The 14,308-nt window shown below is 41.4% G+C and overlaps 1 pseudogene; it reads right to left on the bottom strand.

Moving 5' to 3' along the window:
* LOC124043500 overlaps nucleotides 1–7,457 on the bottom strand; it is a 46,964-nt pseudogene extending 39,507 nt beyond the window's left edge.
* Between the last annotated feature and the right edge of the window lie 6,851 nt (nucleotides 7,458–14,308).

The raw sequence follows: 14,308 nt of genomic DNA on the forward strand, positions 1-14,308 counted from the left end.
TCAGCTGTGACTGTGCACAACTGTAAGCCGGTGCCAAGCCCAATGATCCAGAAACACGCAGACAAGACCAGGCCGGGGTGTGTGTGACAATCTTCTAGACAGATAACGAAGAACATTTGAAGAGGGATTAGGTTTTTTATGAGGAGGTTGGGTAAATGGAGGGTGTGTGTGCATGCGTGTGTGTATTCGGAAAAATAGAGACACACAGTATGTGTGTGTTTGTTTGTTTGTTTACCTGAGCTGTGATTGTAGCTTCCCGGCCTTGCTGATGAAGTCATCCCACACTGGGTAACTGCTCTGAGGAGATAAAAGGAGAAAGTGTGAGGATGAAGTGTACACACACAAACATACTTATAATGCAACATGTCCGCAAGCTCATATCTGATCAAATCTCAGATAAAAGAGCAACAATGGGAGAGATCAATAAAGTGAATCCATAGACCCATACTGAGATTGTAGACCCCACTCTCACTCCACGTAAACAATAGCCCACATGCATATGATACAGTAAGGATCAAATTGGGTTCAATTTAAAGTCCCAGTACTGCATTGCGGTATCTCTGTTAAGAATGTAGGCTACCATGAGCAAAGTTGAACTACTGTAAACCGAAGAGTTCTAAAAAGTGGAATAGACTTCAAACATCATAAGAAGCCTTCAAGACGCTTCTCTTAGTTTTTCATCATCACAGAGGTTGACAGTAGGTTAGCCTGCCTGTTTAAAGATCTGTTGGCCTCCGGTTGAAGCGCATAGTCCTCTCTTCCCAGGCCTCTAACATCTAAATGCAGGGCTGTGGTGGTTAAAGGCCAGAGCGGTCACTAGCCAGCTATGGTCTGGGGGGCCATGTAGAAAACATCTCACCAGGGCTGTCTGGGTCTAGGTAAACAAACAGCTGGAAGGCTAGAGGCTGTGGAGGTCAACAGGTAACGAACGACCTCTATCTGGAAGTGACATGCTCGCTGAGTGGGCAAACACAAGTGTCTTCTTAGGTGTGTGTGTGTGTGTGTGTGTGTGTGTGTGTGTGTGTGTGTGTGTGTGTGTGTGTGTGTGTGTGTGTGTGTGTGTGTGTGTGTGTGTGTGTGTGTGTGTGTGTGTGTGTGTGTGTGTGTGTGTGTGTGTGTGTGTGTGTGTGTGTGCGCACGCACGTATGTGTGTCCATGACTGATGAAGAGATCTGCACAGGACGACAGGGGTTAAACCACTTAGGTGGGTTAATTCAATTCCAGCTCAATTTCCTCCACTCTTTGAGTAATACATGAACATGGCAAATTTTACATTCAAGATCAGCATTTCAATTCATTTTCTGAATTATTCAAATAACTGCCCCCAACCATACTATTTTAAACATAGAAAACACAGTAGGTAATGCTTACTATAGGCCTTTTTACTGTGATCGGACAGGATAGCAAACATGAGTTGATAATGGGGCCAAACAATCAGATTATGGGGCGGTGGGGTTAACCAGATAGAACACAGTCAGACTTGTCATTGTCAAGGTGATATTTCTTGAGTGATTGATTAGTGCCCGAGCCCAACCCCCCGGAGAGGAGTAATACGTGTGACGTGCGCCCCACTCGGGCCCCTTTTGTTCCTCCACAGCACTAGCCCTCCACTGTGGTTACCGTGACAACAGGACGGAGGCAATGACGCTGCACTTCAATCTCCCTGGCACCCGCCGACATCATTTACATCACCGGGCGAGGAATACCATGAAATACGCACTGCATGAATTCACCATGCCACCCACTTCATATGGCTTCTACAGTATGTGTTGATTTCCTACTGAGAGATCATTTTAGCATCGCATATGTCGTTTCAGATTCAATGCAAGGACTGTATAAACGCAGTGAATTTAAACGCATGAATCATGCAAACAAAAAGATCAGGCTTTGATTCAGGCACTTCTGATGCATGGTGCTCATCTCAGAAATGGGTAGAAAGAACATGGCTCCATATTCAACAAGACTTCTCATGGATCCATCAACTTATGGTCATAAACCCTAGAGCTCTGCTTTGTATCTCTTCTATCCATTTCCGTTCTATGGTTCATCTAGTAATTTCACCCCCCCCCCAGTGAGAGGATTATTTTAGCCAGAGTGATTATGATGACCCGTCAAATACTGATTAATAAACCAAAGTAGTCCTTCATCCAATGCTTTCAATAGCTTTACCTTCAACCTCGAGCCAACAGATTAATAATGTAATGGTGCTCAAACATGTATACACTGAATGGGTAATAGAGAATAAAACATTTTGAGCTGCTGCCCTCCGGAAGGAGATTAAGGGTCCCCACTGTTCAGTAAGAATAGGAGCAGGGCAAGTTTCATTCCATCAGGCTGCTGAACAGTGGGACATAGGACAGATGTTGACCCAATGCACGGTTGGACAGTACGCTGCAGAGACTTTGAATATGTGGAAATTTTTGTGTGTGACTTGTGTATTAACTTTCTAGTTTTCCATACTGCATGTACGTATTTGCAAGTGTATTTGTACGCTGACGTCCAAAAATACATTTCCATGTAAATGGACAATAAAGTATATTGTATCGTATCATATCATATTATGGGCTGGTTTCCCAGACACGTTTTAAATCTAGTCCTAGTCTAAAAATAGACTCTCCATTGAGTAGCGTATGTATTTTAGTCATGGAATAGGCTTAATTTGTGTCCAGAAACCAGCCCATGTAGCACTGAATTCCATGATTTTTGTGATTCATACTGCAGTTTTTATACTCTGTTTAAAATACGCTTGGAGCTCAGAAAAAGCATGGGAAATTGGTTCCAGTTTACCAAATGAATGGTAATATGTCTGCTTACACAAAGAGATGTGTTAACAGTATCTAAATTATGTATTAACACTCACACACACACCAACCAGCACGCTGATTCAATTTAAGCACAAATATTGGCGAGCAAATATAGGCACACAGACAATCCCCACCCACACATGTAAACATGAGCCAGTAGACAAGAGTGTAATTCATGGTGCCCTTTGGAAAAGCCCTCCACCCACGAAAATGGTTTATTACACAGGTCCAGAGAAACATGTTTGAAATGGCTGTATAAGGCTATCTTGAATGAACATACAGTGCATTAAGGAAAAGTATTCAGACACCTTGACTTTTTACACATTTTGTTACATATTCATATTCTAAAATGGTTTCAATTGTTTTTCCCCCCTCAATCTACACACAATACCCAATAAGGACAAAGCAAAAACAGCTTATTTTATTAGAGCAAATGTATAAAAAATGTAAAACTGAAATATCACATTTACATAAGTATTCAGACCCATTACTCTGTACTTTGTTGAAGCACCTTCGGCAGTGATTACAGCCTTGAGTCATCTTGGGTATGACGCTACAAGCTTGGCACACCTGTATTTGGGGAGTTTCTCCTATTCTTCTCTTCTCTTCTTCTCTCCTCTCAAGCTCTGTCAGGTTGGATGGGGAGCGTCGCTGCACACCTATTTTCAGGTCTATCCAGAGATGTTCAATCTGTTTTTTTTATTTTTTAAATGATTTTTATTTCACCTTTATTTAACCAGATAGGCTAGTTGAGAACAAGTTCTCATTTGCAACTGCGACCTGGCCAAGATAAAGCATAGCAATTCGACACATACAACAACACAGAGTTACACATGGAATAAACAAAACATACAGTCAATAATACAGTACAACAAAAGAAAACAAAAAGTCTATATACAGTGAGTGCAAATGAGGTAAGTTAAGGAAATAAATAGGCCATGGTGGTGAAGTAATTACAATATAGCAATTAAACACTGGAATGGTAGATCGGCAGAAGGTGAATGTGCAGGTAGAGATACTGGGGTGCAAAGGAGCAAAATAAATAAATAAATACCAATATGGGGATGAGGTAGGTAGATAGATGGGCTGTTTACAGATGGGCTATGTACAGGTGCAGGGATCTGTAAGCTGCTCTGACAGCTGGTGCTTAAAGCTAGTGAGGGAGATGTGAGTCTCCAGCTTCAGAGATGTTTGCAGTTCGTTCCAGTCATGGGCAGCAGAGAACTGGAAGGAAAGACGACCAAAGGAGGAATTGGCTTTGGGGGTGACCAGTGAGATATACCTGCTGGAGCGCGTGCTACGAGTGGGTGCTGCTATGGTGACCAGTGAGCTGAGATAAGGCGGGGCTTTACCTAGCAGGGACTTGTAGATAGCCTGTAGCCAGTGGGTTTGGCGACGAGTATGAAGCGAGGGCCAACCAACGAGAGCGTACAGGTCGCAATGGTGGATAGTGTATGGGGCTTTGGTGACAAAACGGATGGCACTGTGATAGACTGCATCCAGTTTGTTGAGTAGAGTGTTGGAGGATATTTTATAGATGACATCACCGAAGTCAAGGATCGGTAGGACGGTCAGTTTTACGAGGGTATGTTTGGCAGCATGAGTGAAGGATGCTTTGTTGCGATATAGGAAGCCGATTCAAGATTTAATTTTGGATTGGAGATGCTTAATGTGAGTCTGGAAGGAGAGTTTACAGTCTAACCAGACACCCAGGTATTTGTAGTTGTCCACGTATTCTAAGTCAAGGCCGTCCAAAGTAGTGATGCTGGACGGGCGAGCAGGTGCGGGCAGTGATTGATTGAATAGCATGCATTTAGTTTTACTTGCGTTTAAGAGCAGTTGGAGGCCATGGAAGGAGAGTTATATGGCATTGAAGCTCGTCAGGAGGTTAAACACAGTGTCCAAGGAGGGGCCAGAAGTATACAGAATGGTGTTGTCTGCGTAGAGCAAGAGCAACATCATTGATGTATTCAGAAATACATTTGGTAAACTGGGTTCAAGTCCGGGCTCTGGCTGGGCAACTCAAGGACATTTAGAGACTTGTCCCGAAGCAAATCCTGCGTCATCTTGGCTGTGTGCTTAGGGTCGTTGTCCTGTTGGAAGGTGAACCTCACCCCAGTCTGAGGTCCTGAGCGCTCTGGAGCAGGTTTTCATCAAGGCTCTCTCTCTAATTTTCTTTGTTCATCTTTGCCTCGATCCTGACTAGTCTCCCAGTCCCTGCTGCTAAAAAACACCCCCACAGCATGATGCTGCCACCACCATGCTTCACCGTAGGGATGGTGCCAGGTTTCCTCCAGACGTGACGCTTGGCATTCAGGCCGAAGAGTTACATCTGGGATTCATTCAGACTAGAGAATCTTGTTTCTCATGGTCTGAGAGTCCTTTAGGTCCTTTTTTGGCAAACTCCAAGTGGTCTGTCATGTGCCTTTTACTGAGCTGTGGGTTCCGTCTTGCCAATCTACCATAAAGGCCTGATTGGTGGAGTGCTGCAGAGATGGTTGTCCTTCTGGAAGGTTCTCCCTTTTGCTCAGTTTGGCTGGGCGGCCATCTCTAGGAAGAGTCTTGGTGGTTCCAAACTTCTTAAATTTAAGAATGATGGAGGCCACTGTGTTCTTGGGAACCTTAAATGCTGCAGACATTTTTTGTAACCTTCCACAGATCTGTGCCTCGACACAATCCTGTCTCGAAGCTCTACTGACAATTCCTTTGACCTCATGGCGTGGTCTTTGCTCTGACATGCACTGTCAACTGTGGGACCTTATATAGACAGGTGTGTGCCTTTACAAATCCTGTCCAATCAATTACATTTACAACAGGTGGACTCCAATCAAGTTGTAGAAATATCTCAAGGATGATCAATTGAAACCGGATGCATCTGAGCTCAATTTCGAGTCTCATAGCAAAGGGTCTAAATACTTATGTAAATAAGGTTTTGTATTTTTATATATCTGAAAAAAATTATAAAAACCTGTTTTTGCTTTGTCATTATGGGTATTGTGTGTAGATTGATGAGGAAAAACATGACTTTAATCCATTTCAGAATAAGGTCTGAATACTTTCCGAATGCACTGTATTTCAGCCTAATGTTAGACAATTGAAAAACATTTGTTGTCATCCAAATCTACAAAAGTAGCCTATTTCTCAAATGGTTTGCCCTTAATTTCTCAGAAGTAATTTTTTGTTAAGCGGACTTGATTACATGGCTGCAAAAAATGTCTCAAACCAGATCATGGACATCATGGTTTTCAGTTGGTTGGATTCCCAATCTAAAACTCTATTCTCCTACATCAAACACGTATCTACCACAAAATCAAATGGTGGCTCTCATTTGTACTCAGCAAAACTTCACAGTTCACACCCTTTTGAAGTCATCTGCCACCATTTCCCCGCATTCCGTTATCAGAGGAACAGGTGGGAACAGGTGTGAATAGGCACTCTGCCACTTTGGGGCAGACTGGGGGCACAATCGCCAATCTGCTCATTAATTTATTTATTTTTATCACTGATTAATAGGCTAAGCACAGAAAATACAAATTGTCATGCTTCCTTCTGAGATGACATTGTGACAAAAATATTACGTATTTAATTTCTAACTGTTGAGTTTATGATGAAGCTAAATAAAAGAGGTGCGTAGCCTAAATGAGTTCCTGATCTCAACAGAGATACATATCTTCTTGCTTTCCCCAGAACAAAAGTCAAGGGGAAACAAACCTTCGTAGGACTGCTACTTGCTTGACGTGGATTATAGCGTTCTATTCTAATCCATATCCTGGATCATTTAGCCGTTTATATGCACCCGCTCAATGTCAATGAATCAGAACACACCCACCATGCGGACGGACCTATATTCTATGCAGTCCCTCAGTGAGCGCAATTTAATAGCTAGCCTAAATGTACAATTAGCAAAGCATGCAGCCTAGGCTGTACACAATCATTTCCCAGACTGCCACTCTTTGAATTTATATGGTTATCTGCAACATCAAATGTAATTGCATGCCATTTATCTATCACAGTCAATGTCACGCCGATTACAGTAGGTGTCGACATATAAGGGCACGTACTGCCATAATAACAAAACGTATTATTCTATAGAACATAAAAAAGACAAACAATACCCCAGCCTAAATAAATATTAAATAAATATTAAAATACACAATTAATGAATTAGTCCCCAAGGTGTTACCTTCATGTCGCCTATCACTGTTTGAAAAAGTCCTCCGAGTGCACTGCATTCTCTTTCAATGACAGTCTCCATTTTCAGCACTGTATGGACTGTTTATCTTGCCAAAACTGTAGTGAAAATGTGTTTTCTGTTCTCCAATACTGACTGAAAAAGAAACTCAATGGTAAAGTCTCTTTTAATGGCAAATATCCTTTCAAAGACTTGCTGCAGTATCCTGTATGCCGCACTCCCGAACGATGGAAAGCAAAACAGCGGCGAGATATAAACCCCACGTTAGTTTCCACACAGAGATAAATTCCATGTTTTTGCGTTTAAGACCATACTGAAAGAAGAATACAAATATGAATTCATAGAGAAAACACCAGGTGTTGAAAAACGTGAGATAAAAACGAAAACAATTCGAGGATTATCACGGCATAGTCGAGGGTTCATGAAGTTTCTTGCCACAGCTGACATACGAATTGCAAGTGTTTTACCCATGCGCGTGAGCATGCGAAACTTGGGCGCGCGTCCGCGTCGCCCCTCCTTTTGAGGCTAGCAGTCTACTAGGATACTGTACTTCCATGCATGGTCGTGAGTGGATCATAATAAAATACAAAGGGTGTGGAAAAAACTAAACAGTATATATGTTTTTATATCACATCTAATACAGTCAGTAATCCTTAGATGTCATGTGAGATTTAGATTTCACATGTCATAAACGCATTATAGGCCTGTCTACATCAGGGATCATGAAATACAGTAGATTAAGTCGTGCGCCGATTTTTTCTTCAACGGATGTTCAGGTGCCAGAACATAATTACAAATAATTTGTAGACTGCAAATTGACCGCAATAAACACCGATAGATATAATATTTGACTAAAACATAATAATTTTAACCTTGCTTACATTTGTATAAAATTACATCAATTATATTTCTCTGTTATGCGTGGGAATACTTTGGAACAGATTTCCAATATTAAAATCACTTGGAGCTGATTTGCTGGTGTTTTTACAGTCTTTTATGTCCAACAAAAACAGATATATACTGAACAAAAAATATAAACGCAACATGTAAAGTGTTGGGCCCAAAATTATCCATCCACCTGACAGGTGTGGCATATCAAGAAAGTGATTAAACAGAATGATCATTCATTACAAAGTTGCACCTTGTGTTGGGGACAAAAATAAAAGGTCATTCATGTGCAGTTTTGTCACTCAACACAAAGTCACAGATGTCTCAAGTTTTGAGGGAGCCTGCATTTGGCATACTGACAGCAGAAATGTCCACAAGAGCCATTGCCAGAGAATGAAATGTTAATTTCTCTACCATAAGCCACCTCCAATATTGTTTTAGACAATTTGGCATTACATCCAACCAGCAGACCACGTGCAACCACACCAGCCCACTTCTGGCTTCTTCAACTTTCTTTTACTAGGCAAGTCAGTTAAGAACAAATTCTTATTTTCAATGACAGCCTAGGAACAGTGGGTTAACTGCCTGTTCAGGGGCAGAACGACAGATTTGTACCTTGTTAGCTCGGGGATTTGAACTTGCAACCTTTCGGTTACTGGTCCAACACTCTAACCACTAGGCTACCCAGCCACCTGGACAGCTGATGACACTGAGGAATACTTCTGTCTGTAATAAAGCCATTTGTGGGGAAAAACTCATTCTGATTGGCTGGGCCTGGGCTCCGAGTGGGTGGGTCTAGCTCCCAAGTGGGTGGGCATACACCCTCCTAGGCCCAACAATGGCTGCGCCCCTTCCAGTCATGTAAAATCCAAAGATTAGGGCCTAATTAATTGATTTCAATTGACTGATATCCTAATATGATCTGTAACTCAGTAAAATCTTTTAAATTGTTTCATGTTGCATTTATACTTTTGTTCAGTATTTATACAACCTTTTGGGGGGGGTCTCAGAAAACTTTGTGGGAATCCTGGCCTACATCAGGTCCAACAACTATGTGTATTGTGATTGAACCAGGGACAACTCTGTCAGACAGAGCCATAGACCTCTAGCTATAGTCATCAGCAGGCTAATTTGTCAAACTAGTAGGCTCATTTGAAATATGTGATCACTTATACTTGTAATCAGTTGCGGTTCTAGCTTGTATGGCTCCCTGGGCGAACTCCCCTTCAGCCCCACAAAAAAAGCACCATTCTGCACTAACTGTAATTTTTATTCAGACATTTGGAACAACACAAATAAGTAATCATAACATTTAAAATGATATAAATATAAATATATATGCAAGAATAAGACTAATAAATATTAAAAAGAAGTGACAATAAAAAGGAGAATCGAATTATTACACTATTACCCCAATGCCAACAAAAATCACACAAATAAAATTAAATTGCACAAATCCTAAATCACACAAATAAAGAAATACAATAACACACTTATAAAGAAGAGAACCTGATTATTACACTATTGTACTTCAAACAAGAAATGTACAAACTAAATTGCACAACTAATTGCATTAGTACTGTAAAAAGTTAGAGGTGCGCTATTTGATAGATTCCCCCGCTCCCTCTACCCCGGGCTTCCAGTGGAAAGACCTGAGGTCAACCTACCCCTACCTACAAGATAGGAACAGGGACAGAAGGGACAGCTACAGGTTAGGGACAGGGAGAGATGTAATAGCTACAGGTTAGGGACAGGGATAGATGTGATAGCTACAGGTTAGGGACAGGGATAGATGTGATAGCTACAGGTTAGGGACAGGGAGAGAAAGTATGTAAATAAATATAATTCCATCTCCTTTCTAGCCATAATTCTTTGTCATAGTAAATTGACACAAAGCTAAACCAAGTTCCATTAACATAATACAGAGGTATTATGAGGTATCACTATCCTATTTTTTTATGTTCAAATGAACAGTACTGTATAACCAATGCAGCTATGGCCACCTAGCGGTTATTCTAGTAACACTATCTCCATCAGGTTTCAAGTTTTATTAGTTGTACTGTATGTACAAGATACACATGGTATGTACAAGATACACACTGGCCAATGAAATACTTACTTGCAGGTTCCATCTCGACAATGCAACAATACAAATAAATAATAAAATACGAACATAAAGGAAATGGTTCAGTAAAATATAATAAAATGTTTAGCATACATGTAAGTATAATACAGAGAAGCACAATTTGTCCAATATTTACAGTTGTTTTTGGGAAGGGGGGATTGGCAGGCAAGTGTTAAAATTGTGCAGTATTTAGCAATAATAATATGATTCTGGTAGAGTTGTGATGTGTATGTAGCATGAATGTGTGTGTGTGTGTGTGTTTGCGAGAGTGAGTGCATGTGTGCTAAGGTGTGGACAGTGCCATGTTGCCATGACATCAATGGGATGAGGATCAGTTGTCGCTAGGGTTTGGGTTGTGATTGAGTAGAGTACAAAGTAGGTTAGAGTAAGATAAACCAAGGTTGTAGTTGTCGTTGAGACTAGGGTTAGGGTTGAACTGTTAAGGTTGAACTGGAATGTGGACATGAAGCTAGGGTTAATGTTAGGGTTGTAGTTGAGGCTAGGGTTAGGGTTGAACCGGGATGTGGACATGAAGCTAGAGTTAAGATATAGGTTTGGATTCTGGTTGTAATTGGTTATGAATGAGGGCAGCTACGAATTGTAGTGTACCACAGACTACCACAAGAGGTCCTCACATGATTGCAAAAGTGGCATAGGCTACAAGAGCTACTGTATTTTCATCACAATCAATCATATTAGGCATGAAATATTGACAGTAAAAACACATTGAGACTGAGATATCAGATTTTTGTGGGATCTAATTGAATGTAGCTTGTTCCCTTAGGAATAAGTCATCTAATAAAAATTAACACTTGTGGAAAATCTCACACCATCCACATAGTAGTCTGCCATTTACTGCACCTCAGCCTCAAGGCCTGTTGAATATTCTATGACTAGAAAAGAACATGTTTAATTTCTTACTGGAGGTCATGCTTTGTGCCATCAAGCCAGGTGTAATAACATTTACTACATTTTGTATCTGATGATACTTTCACTCCCAGCTTTTAAAAAGTATTATTAGTACACACAGGTATCATAACTATAGCGTATGACTCAGACAGAAAACTCAACTTCTCTCACAGCAGGAAATGTGTTATCAATGTACACTCAAGCTTCCCCCTTGGAAGTCAGTATCCCAACATAGGGTTCTGTTCATTAACACACACTGTAGTAAAAATGTTTTGCAGCATGAAACATTTGTTATTGGAGGACCCTGGCAATAGGTCAACAACCATAGAGAATCGAAAGGCACATCATTAGCTCCAGGTTATCAGCGAGTATTACATAGTCTTTAATTTAGCCATCAGACTCCACCAGCTCTATTTCTTATTATGTGGCACAGCTGCAGAGCCCCCAAACAGCATCCCTATATTGGCATCCCCCTCTTTCCTCCCAACTCCAAATCCGTGCTAATAATCCTCCCATCATCCCTTGGTACAGACATCTTGATTAGAGGCTGTCTTCATTTCCTCTATGGCTGTTCTGTGTTGGCACAGGCTCCTCTGATGCATTTGAGAATGGCTTAGTCCGAAAGGGAGGCGTGCAAAACCAAAAGAGGCCCTGGATTGGCACCTTAAATACAGAGCCGGTGGAGTTAATGACAAAGAGCACACAGCGTCATTACGGTCAGTTCCGGCTGGGCTGGATGAAATAACAGGAATCAGACGTTTGTATGGGCCAGTGGTGGAAAAAGTACTGCTCCTCTAGAGCAGTGATGTTTTGGGGCTGTTGCTGGGCAACACGGACTTTCAACTCCCTCCAAAGATTTTCTATGGGGTTGAGATCTGGAGACTGGCTAGGCCACTCCAGGACCTTGAAATGCTTCTTACGAAGCCACTCCTTCGTTGCCCGAGCGGTGTGTTTGGGATCATTGTCATGCTGAAAGACCCAGCCACGTTTCATCTTCAATGCCCTTGCTGATGGAAGGAGGTTTTCACTCAAAATCTCACAATACATGGCCCCATTCATTCTTTCCTTTACACGGATCAGTCGTCCTGGTCCCTTTGCAGAAAAACAGCCCCAAAGCATGATGTTTCCACCCCCATGCTTCACAGTAGGTATGGTGTTCTTTGGATGCAACTCAGCATTCTTTGTTCTCCAAACACGACGAGTTGAGTTTTTACCAAAAAGTTATATTTTGGTTTCATCTGATCATATGACATTCTCCCAATCTTCTTCTGGATCATCCAAATGCTCTCTAGCAAACTTCAGACGGGCCTGGACATGTACTGGCTTAAGCAGGGGAACACCCCTGGCACTGCAGGATTTGAGTCCCTGGCGGCATAGTGTGTTACTGATGGTAGGCTTTGTTACTTTGGTCCCAGCTCTCTGCAGGTCATTCACTAGGTCCCTACATGTGGTTCTGGGATTTTTGCTCACCGTTCTTGTGATCATTTTGAACCCACGGGGTGAGATCTTGCGTGGAGCCCCAGATCGAGGGAGATTATCAGTGGTCTTGTATGTCTTCCATTTCCTAATAATTGCTCCCACAGTTGATTTCTTCAAACCAAGCTGCTTACCTATTACAGATTCAGTCTTCCCAGCCTGGTGCAGGTCTACAATTTTGTTTCTGGTGTCCTTTGACAGCTCTTTGGTCTTGGCCATAGTGGAGTTTGGAGTGTGACTGTTTGAGGTTGTGGACAGGTGTCTTTTATACTGATAACAAGTTCAAACAGGTGCCATTAATACAGGTAATGAGTGGAGGACAGAGGAGCCTCTTAAAGAAGAAGTTACAGGTCTGTGAGAGCCAGAAATCTTGCTTGTTTGTAGGTGACCAAATACTTATTTTCCACCATTATTTGCAAATAAATTCATTAAAGATCCTACAATGTGATCACCTGGATTTTGTTTCTCATTTTTCTGTCATAGTTGAAGTGTACCTATGATGAAAATTACAGGCCTCTCTCATCTTTTTAAGTGGGAGAACTTGCACAATTGGTGGCTGACTAAATACTTTTTTGCCCCACTGTAAGTATTAAAAGTAAATGTAATTGCAAAAAATATATTTAAGTATTAAAAGTCCAAATTAAAGTATAAATCATTTCACATTCCTTATTCAGTACTCAACAAACAAGAGTGTCTCGATTGTCTTGTTTAAAAAAATATATGGATAGACAGGGGCACGCTCCAACACTGACATCATTTACAAACTAAGCTACTTTTGGGTGTCAGGGAAAATGTATGGAGAAAACACTACATTTTTGTCTTTAGGAATGTAGTGAAGTAAAAGTGGCCAAAATTATAAATAGTAAAGTACAGATACCCCAAAACATGTTTACTTAAGTACTTTACACCACTGGTATGGGGGAACCCACCTGTAACGGCAACGGGGGAGAGAAAATAGACTCACTGTGGCTGGTGGTGGAGGGATCAATGGGGAGGACAGGCTCATTGTAACAGCTGGAATTAAATGAATGTGACAGTATCAAAAACATGCAAATTAACGCTGTCCATACATTTTTTTAGTGGGGAAAAACAATTATAAACACAACTTTTGGTTTTATGTGTTTGCTACCATCCCATTCATTACATTCCACCCACTACAATCTATTAAAATATTGTCTAGCAGTGTGGTGGAAGATCCATCCAGGGAATGGATTGTGACATGTTATTTTCAGGTTTCAATCTTTGGTTGCACATGCCAAACCGCTATGGGTCACCTAAAGAACAAGGCATAACCACAATTTGATTAACCAGGAGGTAATGAATGAATACATCTCAAATATCAGATTTTTTTTTTGTGTTCAATTGATGGCCTCTTCTCTAACAATGGCAGGGCCAGGTAATTCACACAAATTATCATGGAACCTACCAAGTACAACCCTAAATCCGTAAACACGGGCACCCTCATAGATATCATCCTGACCAACCTACCCTCTAAATACATCTCTGCTGGCTTCAACCAGGATCTCAGCGATCACTGCCTCACTGCCTGGGTCCGTAATGGGTCCGCGGTCAAACAACCACCCCTCATCACTGTCAAGCGCTACCTAAAACACTTCAGCGAGCAGGCCTTTCTAATCGACCTGGCCCGGGTATCCTGGAAGGATATTGATCTCATTCTGTCAGTAGAGGATGCCTGGTTATTCTTTAAAAGTGCTTTCCTCACCATCTTAATTAAATAAGCATTCCCCATTCCAAAAATGTAGAACTAAGAACAGATATAGCCCTTGGTTCACTCCAGACCTGACTGCCCATGACCAGCACAAAAACATCTTGTGTCGTACTGCATTAGCATCGAATAGCCCCCGTGACATGCAACTTTTCAGGGAAGTTAGGAACCAATATACACAGGCAGTT

This window comes from Oncorhynchus gorbuscha, linkage group LG09 (genome assembly GCF_021184085.1).
Source record: "Oncorhynchus gorbuscha isolate QuinsamMale2020 ecotype Even-year linkage group LG09, OgorEven_v1.0, whole genome shotgun sequence".
NCBI classification, from domain to species: domain Eukaryota; kingdom Metazoa; phylum Chordata; class Actinopteri; order Salmoniformes; family Salmonidae; genus Oncorhynchus; species Oncorhynchus gorbuscha.